This window comes from Dendronephthya gigantea, unplaced genomic scaffold (genome assembly GCF_004324835.1).
Source record: "Dendronephthya gigantea isolate DGI-Jeju-01 unplaced genomic scaffold, DenGig_1.0 000250F, whole genome shotgun sequence".
NCBI classification, from domain to species: Eukaryota; Metazoa; Cnidaria; class Anthozoa; order Malacalcyonacea; family Nephtheidae; genus Dendronephthya; species Dendronephthya gigantea.
The window spans coordinates 71897-87171 of NW_021163260.1; the positions used below are offsets into that span (position 1 = coordinate 71897).

Genomic DNA, 15275 nt, shown 5'->3' on the forward strand with positions numbered 1-15275 from the left:
TACTGTGCCATAATCTCAAAGACGGGATTTGATCATATTCTCCGTGGTCCCGTACATAACACGAGTCAACTTTACCCATTGCGTACATGGGGCAGGTGATAGCTTCAGCAGATGACCCCGAAAGGACAAACCTTCAGCACGAAGCTCTGTTGCAGCTTGAGCCGAACGACAGTGAATCACACAGACATTGCACCAGTTTGCATAATATTTTCGATGAATGCCTGGGCATTCTCGCATTGCAGGCAGAAATCGTCAACTAGTTCCTGCAGTGTAATCGACTTGCCGGGTATCAGCGACAATTCAGCTAAAAGCCCGACAAGAGCACGGTCCGCATGCGGTATTGACATCATCCCAATAACACGCACGCGCCAAAATGAACCACGGCCGAGCCAACCACCAAAAGGAGACCAGCACTGACCAAAGAGACCCAAAGACACTGGCAGACCACCAAAAGGAATAGACCACCAGCTGACACCAAGACCAAATCAAACACCAACCGAATCTTGATCTTGAACTAACTTCTTTGAGCAAAAAATATTCTTTTCGAGATTACCGGAATCACTTCTACACTTGATCTTATGTTAATTTATTAAACGTTTAGAACATTACATAAAAGTGCAAGATGTAAGTTTTAAGTACAGGAAATAATAAGACCGACAGGTTATATATACATAGTATCGGATCGAATGTAACTAGCTAGACTTGACCAGGAAGTCAATTGTCCGTTACTTCTTTCAGAACCCTAAATTACCGGAAATAAAATTAATGTTCTACATTAACAAGTCAGAGCGTTCCCATTTGCTACGAGAGCAAAGAGAGAATCCTTGATATCAGGGTGAATATCATCAATATCGTTGATATACTCAGGATGTAAATAGGCAAAAAACGTCAGGTAAGCAATCCGTGTTAATGAATCAATCTGGTTGACGGACTTCAGGTCGTCTGGCGGAGGAGGCTTCAGCAACTCTGGCAACGCTTTTGCAGCGAAAAACCAAGCAAAGAACAACTCAAATTGAACATATGAGATCGTGGGATCTGGAGTTACATCGTCCGGCACCGGTGCTTGGGTTAAACACTCGTCTGATAGGAAATCCAACTCTGGAGGGACAAAAGGCGATTTAATTGCCTCAATAACTGAAGGAAGGAGATCTTTCTCTTCTGAAGAGAGTAACGTCGGGTGGCGGAAAGCAAGAGCTTTCTTAAACAAGGGTAAATCTGTCAATACCACAAGTTCTTCCAGATTTTTCACCTTCTGCCTGTCTTCATCTGTGATCGTGTCGAGTGCTTCAAGGCGTAAACGGGACTGCTCGTATTCAAAATAGTCTACAGGACCATCATCTGACATATCTTCCTCAACAGACCCATCCGATGGAAGGGGAGGTAGAACAGAATCAGTAACTTCAGTGACTGGTTGATCTACGGAGGTGGTACGTTTTTGTTGTTTGGTGGGCTCGGAGGAAGCATCTACAAGTAAACGTTTCCCCGAATCAATATTTCGTGGAGTTTCTTCCGAAGTACCAGATGGTTGCAACGAGATACTATCATTCGGGAGAATGTCAGTGGAAACAGGTGGAGGAAGGACGACTTTTTGTGACCCTGCAATCGGTAGAGGCAGGGTAGGCGTTTTCTTTCGGGGACAGTTCTTCGAGATATGCCCCGTTTGTTCACAACAAAAGCATTGTTGGTTTTGGCCTCGGTAAAAAATGTAGTAGTGGTTAATCGTAATGCGAGAAGGAATGGGCCGCTTTATGTCCATCTTAACGGTAAAGACAGAAATGCCAATACCCTTGACAAGTTCGCGACGAATTTTCAATACAGTTCCGAACTCGGAAAGGCGGGATTTTACGGAGTTATCAGTTGTACCAAACATCACTCTAGTCAACTTTACCCACTGGATACTCGGAACTGGCGATAACTTAATGGGATGACCTTGAAAGGTCAAACCATTGGCACTGAGTTCGGTGACAGCTTGAGAAGTCCGACAGTGAATTAGAAGGGACTTAGCGCCCGTCTGCATCACATTTTCGATCAATGCCGAAATATCCTCAACTTGAGCACAAAAGTCATCAATCAACTCTTGTAAAGTAATCGATTTCTCAGGAACCAGCGACAGTTCAGCTAGAGTCCCGGCGAGAGCCCGATCGGCATGTGGTATAGAGGCCATTCTCGGGACACGAGAAACTCCTCTTCCAACAAAGTCCCTGCAGCCAGCCAACCAATCACCAAAGGAGATCAGCCACAACCAGAGGAACGATAGAACACCGGCAGACCACCAGACGAGACCAATGGACCACCAGAGAACACACAAGACCAACAACGAACCAACAGCAAATCTTGATCTTGCATCAAACTTTATTAACAAACGAGATTATTCTTTTCAAGAATACGGGAATCGCTTCTACTACACTTGATCTTATTTTGAGTTGTACGACAACGGGCTTATCGACTCCGACGGTGCAATGGAGCCTGGACCCTTTATGTTGCCGCACCCAAGGGGGCCACTACGTAGTGACGCAGATCGACAGAGGTTATGAACCTCTCCCCTATGCCATGAAACAACACGTGAATGATATTTCAATGATGACAAATGACAATTATGATATGCGATCAAAATGAGCAACCCCTAAGACACCAGTGTAACCCATCAAGACCTAAGTCCAAATGAGTAACACAAAAAAATTCATCTAAACGATGGTTACCTGTGCAACTTAGCAAGAGCAAAAGTCTAACCAAACCACAGGCCAAAATTGATGAGACAAAAAACAAACAGAGATACTAGACACAGTTACATTACAATACATCCTCAAAGACAACGGCAGTTCTTTCCAATAAGGCGACCGCCGCGTCTTCGAAGAACAAAGGAAGAAGGATTTACGTGATAAAATCACGAGAGAAATGTATCCAACCAAGATTGGACACAGATCCAATACGACCATCTACAAGCCAATTGTTACAAAATTGCTCAGGAGAACAATGGCGTTTCTGCATCCGTACCAGAAACCGAAAAGTAACTTTAGCCTTGGAAATCGTGAGTTTATAGTCTGGATGGATTTGGTCAAAACGATGGCTATTACGAGAAAGCCAAATGTGATGACGTAAAATACCTAACAAAGCTGTGTATACAGGAGGAATACGCATGCGAGATGGAAAACCAAACAAGATTATCTCAGGAGGCAAATCAACATTAGGATTAAATTTTCTAACCAAAACAAGAAACCAGGACCAGATGGATATGGCAAAAGGACAAGAGGTAAAAAGATGTATCAAAGATTCTTGCTGACAACAAAAACACATAGGGTTTACATCCATCCCGAAACGGACAAGACGATCTGCTGTTGGCAAAATCCCGTGAAAAAACAGCCAAGCTGTATCTTGGACAGAACGAACATATCGCCACAGAACCAGGCTGGACCAAACTGCCGACCATTCTACGTTAATATTCCAATCTCGGAATTTGGCTACAGCCCGATGTTCTGTACGCTCACTTTGGTATAATAAGGAATAGGCAATCTTTGATGAGAGATCGTTTATGGCTAAAGGAGCGTTTAAACGAGGAATAAGCCATCGGCCTCCAGAAAACTGTCCCTTTAAAGTAACCCAAGAACGAACAATAGATCCATAAAATTTCGGCAAACGATTTATCAAATAGACTAGAATTGAATCTAGAGAAAAAAGGGATATTACAGTACGATTGAAAACTTCGTTGACGGAATATTCAAAAAAGATCATCCACGGATGATGAATTGACCCCATCAAGAAGCGACGGATCCAAGAAGCTCGTAGCAAAGATATTTTTCGCGATAGATCAACAACATTTAAACCACCGTCAGACAAACGTTGAGTAACTGAATTACGAGCCAACCACTCACGCTTCTTGTTCCAAACAAAGGGAAACAAAGATTTGTTACTCCGAGATATTACAACTTGGAACTGTCAAAAAATCATGCTTGGTACCAAAAAAGGCTAAGGCCAAGGACATTTGCTACCAAGGCACGACCTCGAAACGAAAGCGAACGAGGCTTCCAAGACCCAAGAATATCATCAAAACTTTCAATTAAACCCTGCCAATCTGGCGTAATATTATTTCCAAGACGACAGCCTAGAACAACAATAAATTCTTTAGACCAACGTAATTGAACTGGTAAATCAAGGCGGTTTTGCCAGGAGCCAAATAAGAGTACATGTGATTTTTCTACATTTAGGCGTGCCCTAGATGCTAGATAATAACGATCGAATAGAGAAAAAAGAGCACACAGAGATTGATCTGATCTCACCAATACACTGGTATCATCTGCATGTTGAAATATCTTCACTATGGTATCATTTGGCAATTGAAAGCCATCTATTTCAGAATTATTTCGTATGGCACATGCCAAGGTTTCAGCTACCAAAATGTAAAGAAGGGGGGACAAAGGACAACCTTGTCTAACTCCCCTGCCAATTGGGAAACGCTCACTAACAAAATCATTAGCGATCACTCGAGAAAAAATATCAGTATACAAGAGTTTTACCCAAGAACAAAAGGACGGACCAAAATTCATTTTCTCAAGAACGCTAAATAAAAATGACCATTCCACACGATCAAAAGCTTTTTCCTGATATAGAGAAACCACTGCGCCACCAATGTTTTTAGTATTGGCATATTCAACAATATCCGTTAGTACTCTGACATTTTCTATACTTTGCCGACCAGGAATACCACAGGCTTGACTACTGTCAACAACGGAAGCAATCACTGCAACCAACCTATTAGTCAAAACCTTGCTTAATATTTTATAATCCGTACAAAGTAAAGAAATAGGCCGCCAGTTTTTAGGCTCCAAACGATCTCCTTTCTTATATAAAAGTGTAATAAGTCCAGTACGTTGAGAAAGTGGGAGACGGCCAGTGCGCGTACAGTCATTAAACATCTCCACCAAATCGGATCCAAGAATAGGCCAAAACTTCGAATAAAACTCATAAGGAATACCATCGAGACCAGGGGATTTGTTAAGTTTCATTTGCTTAAGAGCAAACAAACATTCAGCATTTGTAATCGGACCTTCACATAGCTGTCTATCAGCAATCGATAAAGATCGAGTCAAACTATTGATGAAAAAATCTTTCTCAGAAAGACATAAAGTCATAGATGTAAATAATTGCACATAAAACAATACCCAAACCTTTAAAATTGCAGAAGCTGAACGAACAACTATACCATGAATATCTTTAATACCAGTAAAAGTACGCCTGACAGCTTTCCTTTTCTCTTGCCTTAAAAAGAATTTAGTTGAGGATTCACCCTCTTCAGCCCATTTTTCCTTTGCACGGATCTTAACCCCATCCGCTCGATACATATGTATACTCTCAATTTTAGCTTTTGTTTCCTGAATCAAGGGTGAAACATCTTCACCTTTAGCTAATCTCCGGTCCAAATCACGAAGAGACTTATCTAAAAAGGACAGTTCTAACTTCCTCGAACTAATGGTAAACTTAGAGTATATGCGAGTAATATCCGCAATTCTCTTTTTACCAGCATCCCACCACAGTGACAGAGAAGGGAACGAGTCTTTTTCTTGTTGCCACTCCGCCCAAAAATCTTTAATGATAGAAATATACGTATCATCTTTTAAAAGAGACAAATTCATTTTCCAGGTTCCGGGACCACGGGCTGGGACAAAAGGAGGAGTAAAACGCAAATACACATAAGAATGATCAGAACGGAAAAAAGGAAATATATGGACTTGCTTAACCGATTCCACTAGATGAGAAGAAATGAAAAACATATCCAGTCTGGATGCCTGTGTGCCACAAGGACGATTCCAAGTGTATGTTCTTTCATTAGGATGTTTCAATCTCCACACATCTATTAAATTAAAGTGGGATGACAAAGATTGAAGAGCTGTTGGCCAATTGTACGCCCAAGGTGATGAAGAATTACAACCCTTTCTATCCATATCTGCATTTACCACTGTGTTAAAATCACCACAAAGAATTACAGGGTGAGCAGATTCAAAATACTCAGATAACACTTGATAAAATTCTTCACCTTCACGTTTACGGTTTGGACCATAAATAGAGATCAACTGGAAAGGTGAAGACTCACTAGAAACCTCTGCAAAGGTAGCAGCTAAGACACGACCAGAATCATCTCAAAAAAATTTTCTGACATTCAAACGACGATTTGTATAAAATAGCGACTCCCTTACTACGTGTTGAACCAGGAGAAGATATAACTTTGTATCCAACATTATTATTTCCATTTGAATTTTGTTCCTCTACCCAATCTTCAAATTCTTCAACAGATACTGAATGAGTTTCTTGAATTGAAACGAAATCACATTTGACACAATTGAGCCAAGAGAAAAAAGTAGACCGATTGGCTAAAGAACGTAACCCTTGTACGTTCAAGGTAAGGACAGAGATATCATTTCTACTGACCATGTTTAAAAAGAAAAATTAAACATAATTCCCTTGAATTATCAAGAAAATTCTTAAAGATTTGACTCTCCAACTGGAGAGTAATTATGAATATTTTGCTCAAAAAGAGCAACAAAAGATCGAGATTCATCAGATAACTCAAGATTATCTGGTCCGGAAGGAAACGTCCTCCTTTCCGACGTAGGACAAGGAAGATTTGGCGTAAACATTTAAATCCGATGGAGGAATATCTACCGTCAACTCTGTTTGGTCACCATTGACACCTGATTCATCATTTATTATTTCACCAGGTTCAACCTCCACCTGGTCAGCACAATCCGTACTGAATGAAAAATCCGAATCAGATTCAGAAACTGTCTCTGATCCTTTCAAAGGCGAGCGACTACGAGAACGATTTCTAGAATGAATTGAAGATTCCTTTCGACGAGATCGAACCTCAGCCACACATTTATTATTTTGGGACTCAGTCCCTTTAGAAACAGAAGGATCAGAATACCCTTCAGTATTTTGAGTTTCTGTATTTAAACTACCTTCTTTTTGTTGAGAGTCTGCTGGTGCTTCATGCTCAACAGACTCAACAGATTTATTAATTTGGGATTCAGTCTCTTCGGTATTTTGATCTGTAGAGATCGATTCCATCATCTCTTCAGAAGAAGCAATAGGCCGCTCCTCAGTCGGAAGTTCTGAAGAAATAGACCGACCAGTTTCTGTTTGTTGAGAGGCAGCTGGTATTTGATGCTCAACGGACTCAACAATAGGAGGATCTTCTTCAACTAAACAAGGATTATTATTTCCTTCAGTTACTTTCTTAGGACAATCCTTACTTATATGACTTAAGTCACCACACCCAAAACACACTTTCTTTTGTCCTTTATAAAAAATTGCACTCCAATGACCGGCAATTCGAACACGTGCTGGAATATTGTTCTTAACTTCCATTAAAACATTCCTCACTCCAGTGTACACACCTAAATATTGTGCAGATCTGATCAATCTAATTCTACCATAAGGTTCTAAAACTTCCCGAATAGCAGAATCTGGAATTCCATACGAAAGACGAGACACTTGCACCCATTTAAAAGATGATATTGGTGTAAATTCAGCAGGGAAACCACGAACTAATGGACAAGTGTTCTGTGCAATCTCCAATTTACGAGCACTACGACAAGTCACTCGGAATTTACCAGGAGCAATTAACACTACAGCCTCAAAAATCTCCGAAAAATTATCATACGCACTACGCAAATCATCAATAATTTCTCGAACTGAGACTTTCGCAACTTCTATGTTGTCTGATATGATTAAATCCGAGGATCCATTAATATGAGGAATCATTTTGGTTCCTTCAGTGATGAACACACACAGAAAGGGAGTCCAAAAAAGATAAACTTTTTCCTCCCAGAAAACACACGGGAAGGGAGTCCAGCAAAGATAAAATACTTTGCCCCCCCAGGAAAACACATGAAAAGTGGAGTCTAGAAAGGCTAGTCCTTTCCCCCCACAAGAAAAAAAAGACAAGGGAGTCCAGCAAAGAAAAAATACTTTGCCCCCCCGGAAAACACACGGAAAGTGGAGTCCAGAAAGGCTAGTCCTTTCCCCCCACAAGAAAAAAAGAAAAGGGAGTCCAGCAAAGACAAAACACTTTGCCCCCCCGAAAAACACACGAAAAGTGGAGTCCAGAAAGGCTAATCCTTTCCCCCCACAAGAAAAAAGAAAAGGGACTCCAGCAAAGGCAGAGCTTTGCCCTCCAAAAAAAGGAGAAGTGAGTCCAGCAAAGACTAAGCTTTGCACTCAAAAGAGTAAAGAAAGAAGAATAATATAAAATACGGAGAACCGGAAAAGGCAGAACATTCCTTTTCCCTCCACTAAGAAAAAAAAAAGAAGGACCAGCAATTAAATTGCCCCTTCACCAAAATTCTCGACCAATTGATCTTATTTCAATTTATTATACGTTTAAAAAATTACATTAAAGTGCAATATGTAAATTTTAAGCACTGGTAATAATAAGACCTGCGAGTATATATGTACATAGTATTCAAAAGAAGAAATTAGCTAGACTTGGCCAGCAAGTCAATTGTCCATTAATTCTTAAGAAACCTTAAAAAGTTCGGGAAATAAAAACAATGATCAACATGTGTAACAGAGATCAGAGGAACTGGCTACTAGCTCGTATAACCGGAGTTTCATGTCGTCATCCAGAGCATCAATGTCCGTTATGTACTCTGGGTGCATATAAGCAAAAAAAGTCAAATAGCCTGTTAAGGTTTCAGGATCTAAGTCTCGAAGGCATAACAGGTCCTCTTCGGTGGGCGGATTCAGTCTCTCCGGCAGAAGCAACGCAGCATAAAACCACGACATATAGAACTCGTATTGAGTATACGTAACATGATGGTTAGGATTCGAGCAGGGCGGCAAAGTAGGGTTCGTAAAATGTGGAGACTCTAGAAAATCAAGGTTCGGGGGTAACGCCGGAGTACGGAGTGCATCAAGGACAGCCGAGTAGAAGTTTTCTTCATCAGGTGTCAAAAGGGTAGGATGGCGGTAAGCGAAGGCTTTTTTAAAGCGAAGCAAATCGGCCACAGGAATAAGTTCGGTGAGATCTTCAAGGGCTTTTAGGTCATCACTAGTAACATCATCAAAGGCTTCGAGCTTTAACCGGGTTTGTTCATAAGCAATATAATCAACGGGAGGATCTTCATCCATATCTGTCGACTCCAAGGGTAAAGGCAATTTTTCAGGAGCATCTTTGGGAACCGTGTCAGGGGAGTCTATAGGTAGTTCAACCGGGAGAGATTTTTGTTGTTTTTTCAGCTGAGTCGTGGATTCGGGATGTAAACGTTTCCCAGTATCGACGTGACGGAGGGTTTCCTCGGAAACCGTGGATTCCGCTGGAGTGTCAATCAGAGGGATAACCAATGAGGGGTCATCAACGGGTACTGGTTCATGAACAATTACTTTGCTTGGGCCTGAAATCGGACCGACGGGAGGGGGAGTCTTCTTACGCGGGCAGTGTTTTGAAACATGCCCAGTCTGCTCGCAGCGAAAGCACTGTTGAGCCTGGCCACGATAAAAAACGTTTACCGGATGGTGGTCTAGGGTAATTCTGGAAGGAATTGGTTTCTTAAGATCCATTTTTACTGTATAGACCGAGATTCCAATACCGTTCACCAGCTCACGGCGAATTTTCAACACGTTACCGTAATCGGACAGACGAGACTTGATCGTGTTCTCAGTTGTCCCGTACATTACTCGGGTCAGCTTCACCCATTGTACACTTGGGGCTGGCGAGAGTTTTAGCGGATGACCCCGAAAGGTCAAACCTGCTGCACGAAGCTCAGTGGCAGCCTGAGCCGAACGACAATGTATGAGCACGGACATAGCACCAGTCTGCATGACATTCTCGATAAATGCCGGAGCATTTTCGCACTGCTGACAGAAATCATCGACTAATTCCTGCAGCGTGATCGATTTGCCAGGTAACAGCGACAGATCCGCTAGATAACCGACAAGAGCACGTTCCGCATGTGGTATTGAGGCCATCTCAATAACCAATATGCACCACTACGGCCGAGCCAACCACCAAAGGAGACCAGCACGGACCAGAGGACACCAGCAGACCACCAGAAGAATGGACCACCAGCTGACAACCAAGACCAAGACAAACAACACACCAGAACTTGATCTTGAACAAATTTCTTTTACCAAATATTCTTTTCGAGATTAACCGGAACTAACAATCACTTCTACACTTGATCTTAGCCAAAAGGCCGAGAAGCGATAACCCGTTTTCGGCTCGCCACCACGACTTTATTGCGCATCGGCGAGCCCGCTTGACCCGGTGGCGGGTGTGCGATCGAGTGAGCAGAATTGGCCGGCACGAGGAAGCCAACAAGCAATGTCGCTGCTGCTCGTTATTTGGTGAACGGGTTCGATGCGAGGCCGGCGGGCCGCCTACGCTTGCCGGGACGTCCTCGCGGTCACGCTTTGCTGCTGCCGCCGAGCCATTACTGTCGACAGTTAGGGTTAGGGGAGCTGTTTTTTCAGTTGCGGTTTTCGGTCATTTGCTTTCACAACAGTTCCGATAGATAGTTGGTTATTTATTTATCTACGTCGATGTGTTGCCTCGCAAGAGTTGTGGTGCATGGCGCCATATGCACAGTACTGCCGGCATATGTGCTATCCGAGACGTTGTTATATATAGCCTGACGAAGCTCTCGACGCTGCGGTAGCGGTGGTAGTATGTATAAATAGTACCGGCACGCGATCCGTCGATCGGTAGCGAGAAGTGATCAATAGGTGTCAAATTTCAAACGATTTTCCGAAATTCGGTTACACTTAATAACTTGTGACAACCCGGCGGCGGCGGCACCGTTGTTAAAAAATCAAGTTCTTATTTATTAGCTTTCACACGCAGCACGCACGCTTCTGAGTTTTAAACTTGTTGTTTTTCGATTTTTCAGTTTTGAATTATGAATATGAGATGGCCGAAGGGAAGGGAGAAGGGGACGAGCGCGAACGCAGGTCCCCACTACCAGAAATTATATGCTCGAGTTACCCACATTAGGGGTAATCGCAGGAGTCAACCCAGTCGAAGTGCAATGAAAGGGCCTCATCCTGAGAGGACCTCCTAGTTGATCAAGGTGCCTCTCGCGTCAGGTAAGTATGCTTTTGTGGCAGCGCCGTTGACTTATAATTGTGGCGACGAAGCGTTTCGATCGCGGTCGTTAACCGCCGCCGCGTTACAGTAGTGAATAATATTCATACGTACGTACGTACGGCGTTTGTTATATCAATGTGGCTGTTTGTAACTGGTTTCCCGATCGATCGAGGAGTCCGGCGACTGCGGTGGTTCGTCGAAAAATGGAAAGCCAGAGTTGATGTGAGGTTTAACTCTACCGAAACAGAATTTTAGAAAGAACAATACGACCTCGTGGTCGTGTGTAGACGTGTACTTTGGGCTCCGCTGAAAATATTGTGAATTCGCCAAGTAATTGCTGCTGTTAAAAAATTTCTAACTACAATTGGCTTAGTACATATTACGGTTTTAATTTGCCTACACCATGGCGAGTATAAATCAAAGCGAATCTTCGACTCAACCGACTATCAACAATCAACTCGTAGTCGAGGGATCAAAAATCAAATGGAATGGCTCCTTCGAAGATCTGAAAGCTTTTACCGAGCTGCGCTTGGGTTTAGGAGGCAACTGGACATCACCTGGTGGATCAACTAAGCTCTTTAGCAGCGATGAAATAACAATAAAATACTCGAAGAAATCGTTAGTATTGTCATTCGAAGGCGAAGCCTCTCTGAAAATCAAAGACCTAGTCAAAGACATATATCTAACTAATAAGGCAGCATCTGAACACATAGCGGACGGTGAACCCTTGACCGAAACGAGAGAGACTGTGGAAAGCGATAGCGAATTACTCGAATCACAAACAGGCGGCGAAGCCATTGCAAAACATCAAAGCTCAAAATCGGGAATTTGCATTTCATCTCGGAGTCAACAGACAGTAATTTGCATACAAACTCACGAGACTGTAACCTGAACACTGATAAGATACAGCTAAATGATCAAAACTACACAAGTAATTTAAATAGTACAAACTTCAACAAAAACCCAAAAGAAGTTTACGAAATTGAATCTAAGCTAGAGAAATATACCCAGAGTGTTACTCAAAAACTAGAGGCTCTTGCTGATGAAATTTCAACAATTAAAGAAACTAAAGAGAACAAAGCATATGCTATCCTGGTCTTAGAGGACGTTGTTAACGAGTTAAGGAAGGAAAAACTGCAACTTAACCGGGAAAATAACGAGCTAAAAGAGAAAAATAGGAACTTGTTCCAATCTCTGTCCGAAGCTAGAGCTAAAGTACTGGACCTCCAGGAAGAGAAATCGAGTCTGATGACCTCACTGAAGCTGGTCCAACGTGAAAAAGTTCTACCGGCGGAGAGGGAGAGAATTAAAGAACTGGAAACTGAGAACGATAGTTTAAGAGCAGCTGCAAGATCCCTACAAGAAGACCTCAATGATGGAAGCAAAACACAGAAACGGGATTATACCAAAGTAAAGAGCTCTAGTAAAGATACATCTGAAAGCGTTTTTGAGTCAAAGAATCGGTACGAAGTCCTCAGCATCAGTGATCAAGAAGACGATGCCAATGATTCTGTGAGCAAAGTATCTTTAGACAAAACCTTGGAAACTGGTCATCGGAATGAGAACACTAACACAACTCATAAAGGCACAAAATCCAAGCGAAACATCCTACTAATTGGAGATTCAATGATCAAGGATATTAATCCTCACAAGATATCAAAAAGCCAGTTCGAAAGTTAATATACCCTGGGAAAAGAGCTGAGGAAATAGCAAATGAATTCCAAAAAGCTCATGTGCTTCCCTCCCACAGATGTTATCATACACGCTGGAACGAATAACTTAATACAGAACTCGAGTAAAGAATGCTGCGACAATATTAAGCATCTAAGCTCCACAGTACAAAACAAGGTTTAAAGATGCCAGAATCGCAATATCTGGCCTAATATCGAGAGGAGATATTGACGTAGCAACAAAGATTCATGAAACCAATAAATTACTATACAATCTATGCAAGAAAAAAGGATATACATTCATCGCAAATAAGAACATAGACGAATCCTGCCTCAATGGCTCTAAGTTACACCTTAATACAAAGGGATCAGCGCTCCTGGCTGTCCATTTTATCAAATTTCTTCGGCGACTTTCACATCCAACTGTTGAGGATTTTCCGAAGGAACTTCATCATCTGGGGGAGCTTCTGAGGATGATCATACCACAGACGCCAAGGAAAAGAATTCATCGTTAGACAAATCGTTATATAACGCGGAAAAGAGTACTTATGCCACAAATAACAATGATCTGGCGAACACGTCAATAATAGGTAGTGTGGACGACCAATCTGCTGTGCGGGAGTCTGAATCGGTGCTACCGAGTGTAAATCGTAAGTGTACTAATATTAATTATAAACCATTTGGCAAAGGTCTAGTTATGGCCTCACTAAATATTAATAGCCTTTTTGCGCATATTGATGAATTTCGAATATTTATGAAAGAATCTGATATTGATGTTATCTCAATTAACGAAACAAAGCTTGATTCTTTAATTGGAGATAACGAAGTCCATATACCCGGCTATGAAATAGTAAGGAAAGATAGGAGAACAAATGGGAGACATGGGGGTGGTGTTTGTTTCTATGTAAGATGCAACCTTAATTACAAAATTTGCGATGATTTAAGCTCTGACGATTTAGAATATTTAACAGTTGAAATAACTAAGCCTCGGTCTAAATCTCTTTTAATTAGCACTTGGTATCGACCTCCAGATCTGCCAACGTATTACTTTGATTATTTTGAGAAAATAATACAGAAGGTAGATTTGACGAATCATGACTACTTTCTATTAGGTGACATAAATGTGGACCTTATGCCGGGAGCAACATCAGCCAATGCTAATAAATTAAATGATATATTTGAAATTTTTGGCCTCACACAACTAATTAAAGAACCCACTAGAACTACACCATATTCCTCAACGCTAATTGATCTTTGCGTTACAAATGCCCCAACAAAGATCATAAACTCAGGTATAATTGATCTTTCCATAAGTGATCATGTTTTAGTTTATATGACACATAAGGTTCATTATAAGAAAGCGGAAGCGCGATTAGTTGAAATAAGGAGTATGAAAAATTTTCATAGAGGAAACTTTATAGGAGATTTAAAACAACAGCAATGGTTAGAATTAAATTTGTGCAATGAACCTAATGAAATGTGGGTAAGATGGAAAGGGATGTTACTTAATTGCATTGATAAACATGCTCCACTCAGATTAAAAAGAATTGGGAAAAAGAAATCCCCTTGGATAACTAATCAATTAAAACAAAAAATGCGCCAGAGAGATTTTTTGAAAAAGAAAGCAAAAATGACTGGAGACACATTGATTTGGCAACAATATAAATCATTAAGGAACTCTACGAATAATGAAATTAAAAAAGTGAAAAGTCAATACTTTACTGATAACCTTGAGACCAACCAGAACAATCCAAAGTCAACTTGGAAACTTATTAATGAATTAAGCTCTCGTAATAATTCTAGTCATAAGACCATATCTAATATTACAATTGGCGAAGAAACAATAAATGCGCCTAAGGACATAGCCGAAATGTTTAATTCTCACTTTGCAAAAGTAGGTGAGAATTTAGCATCTGATATACCACCATCTGCTGTGGAACCGGAGGTTTATATTGAGCCAACTGAAACCACATTCTCATTGACACCCCCACAATAAATACAGTTTGTAGTAAATTAAGAACGATTAACGAAAAGAAAGCATCAGGTCTGGATAAAATACCCTGCAAACTTTTAAAACTTGCAGCTGAAATCGTTGCCCCATCATTAACTCTAATATTTGATAAGATTATAACTACTGGCATATTCCCAACGGAATGGAAGTTAGCAAGAGTTACGCCGATTTTTAAGAAAGGTAGAAAAGATGATATGGACAACTATCGACCAATATCCGTAATTTCATGTGTTGCTAAGATTTTTGAAAAACTGATTTTTGATCAGCTATATGAGTATTTAAATGCTAATAATTTGATATCCAAAATTCAATCCGGTTTTCGATCATTGCACAGTACATTAACTGCCTTATTAGAAGCAACGGACAAATGGTCAATCAACATAGATAATGGCCTACTCAATGGAGTGGTCTTTATCGACCTCAAAAAAGCATTTGATACCATTGATCACACCATTCTCTTACGGAAGTTAAGAATATATGGTGTTGACCAAAGCGGCATCAAACTCTTTGAATCATA

General features: G+C 41.1%; 1 non-coding gene and 1 pseudogene across 1 annotated transcript; both read right to left on the reverse strand.

Moving 5' to 3' along the window:
- Window positions 1-10043: 10043 nt before the first annotated feature.
- On the reverse strand, window positions 10044-10199 carry LOC114540818 (annotated as a pseudogene).
- A 721-nt stretch (window positions 10200-10920) lies between these two features.
- On the reverse strand, window positions 10921-11084 carry LOC114540837. Its single transcript, XR_003689120.1, has one exon. It is a non-coding gene; the product is annotated as a U1 spliceosomal RNA (small nuclear RNA).
- Window positions 11085-15275: the final 4191 nt, after the last annotated feature.